Source organism: Cebus imitator, unplaced genomic scaffold (genome assembly GCF_001604975.1).
Source record: "Cebus imitator isolate Cc_AM_T3 unplaced genomic scaffold, Cebus_imitator-1.0 Scaffold434, whole genome shotgun sequence".
NCBI classification, from domain to species: domain Eukaryota; kingdom Metazoa; phylum Chordata; class Mammalia; order Primates; family Cebidae; genus Cebus; species Cebus imitator.
Window position 1 is genome coordinate 1,672,894 of NW_016107749.1, and position 2,091 is coordinate 1,674,984.

Consider the following 2,091-nt stretch of genomic DNA (forward strand, 5'->3'; position numbering starts at 1 on the left):
GGTGGGAGCCTGTAATCCCAGCTACTCAGGAGGCTGAGGCAGGAGAATTGCTCGAACCTGGGAGCCAGAGGTTGTAGTGAGCAGAGATTGTGCCACTGTACTCCAGCCTGAGTGACAGAGCGATACTCCATCTCAAAGACAAACAAAAAACTTAAACCAAAACCTAGTCTTGTTGTTCATGAATACTGGTGTGAGATGGGAAGGTGGCACATGTGCACAAGTAAGAGCAGATTCTGACCTGCACTACTTACCAGCTTCTGATGAACTGAGCAGCAGAATCTATTAAAGGGAAAGAAAATTCACCAGCATTGCCCTGACAGAATCTCAAGGCTGCTCTAGTTGGCACTGTAAGCAAAGTTGTACTTGCAGTGTTGTGCTCCAACAGTCACTTTCCAAAGTACCAGGATCAGGACATATCTCAAGGAGTCAGGGGAAAGGCCAAACCACAGCCATAAAATCACACTGAGGACCACAGGGATGGCATGGGTCTAGAGTTATTCTCACCATTATAGAACTAAGACCTCAAGTGAGAGTGCTTGAACATGCCAGGTAGCCCAAGAGAGGTGAAATACCAAAACTGCTATTTCTTGTCCAATCTAATGACTGATAATAGTGGTATCATTAACAGAATGGTAAGGGTTTATTTTAACTAACTTACATGCCCCCCATTACCCAAAAAAAGTGCTAGTCTAACAAGTATTATTTTAGAATTGTTGTATTATTTTAGCTGCATATTTTCCATAGACTTGTAAATCAATCTACATATATTTAACATAAGCCACATTTATAATGTTCATAACTACTACCCTGATTGTTCTATTTCTCAAAAATTACGCTTAAATCCCAAAGGTTACAAAGGGAAAAGTTAGATTTCTCAAAGGTGCTTTAAATTACTGCTTTTTTAGCCAGGTGTGGTGGCTCATGCCTGTAATCCTAGCACTTTGGGAGGCTGAGGTGGGTGCATCACCCGAGGTCAGCAGTTCGAAACCAGCCTGTCCATCATGGTGAAACCCCATCTTTAAAAAAAAAAAAAAAAAAAAAAAAAAAAAAACAGGAGAGAGATCCAAGATGGCCAACTAGCGGCAGCAGGATTGCAGCTCCCAGTGAAGGTGCAGGGTGTGAGTGGACGCCAGACTTCCAGATGAATTTTTGTTGCCTACGGAGCAGGAGATTCCCAGCGGGGAAGCCCCAAGGGTGGCCAGCACAACTCTTTTGGCTGGCGCGGCTGTTTTGGCGGCGGCGCGGCTGTTTTGGCGGCGTCACGGCAGTGGTTCTCAGTGCGGAGTATGTGGGACTGGGTGCCCTTTTAGTTGGTGTTTGGAGCTCCGGGAAGGCAGAGTCGCCCATTCAGCTGATTGAAAAGGGGACTGAAGCCTGGGGCCAGACCGGGAGATTCCCAGGCAGAAAAGCACCACGAATATCAGCAACACTGTTTCAGCCGGCGTGGTCACCACACAGGAAATTGCATGGATCCCGGTGCCTTTTCGGCGGGTGACTGGGGCACCTGGGGCACCTGGGAGAGAATCCACCGTTCAATTAGGAAAAGAAAAAAAGCGGGCTCTGAGGTGGGGAGCCAGGTGATTGGGCTCGGCCGGTCCCACAAAAAAACAGCAATTGGAAATGCTGACGGTTGAGAGTTTCACAGCAAGCACAGCTGAACCAGGGAAGGTCTGGCTCCGTGGGGGATGGGCATCTGCCAAAGGAAAACAAACAGAAATACCACCACCACCACTAAGCTGGATGTCCACTCAGAGACCCAATCTGAAAGTCAGCAATTACAAAGACGACAGGTGGATAAATCCACAAAGATGGGATCGCAGCTCCTCATCAGCAAGGGAACAAGGCCTGATGGAGAATGAGTTTGATGAATTGTCAGAATCAGGCTTCAGAAGGTGGCTAATAAGAAACTTCTGTGAGCTAAAAGAACATGTTCTAACCCAATGCAAAGAAACTAAGAACCACGAAAAAAGGTGGGACAAAATGCGAACGAGAACAGACAATTTAGAGAGGAATATAAGTGAATTAATGGAACTGAAGAATACAATACGAGAACTCCGCGAAGTATGCACAAGTTTTAACAGTCGAATTGCT

At 46.3% G+C, this 2,091-nt stretch overlaps 1 protein-coding gene and 1 pseudogene across 3 annotated transcripts in view; one reads left to right on the forward strand and one right to left on the reverse strand.

Annotated features, from left to right (window-relative positions):
- SPPL3 (signal peptide peptidase like 3) overlaps window positions 1-2,091 on the reverse strand; it is a 149,807-nt gene that overhangs the window by 91,514 nt on the left and 56,202 nt on the right. The gene's annotated exons all lie outside the window — the stretch shown is intronic.
- LOC108290400 overlaps window positions 1-2,091 on the forward strand; it is a 27,997-nt pseudogene that overhangs the window by 1,118 nt on the left and 24,788 nt on the right.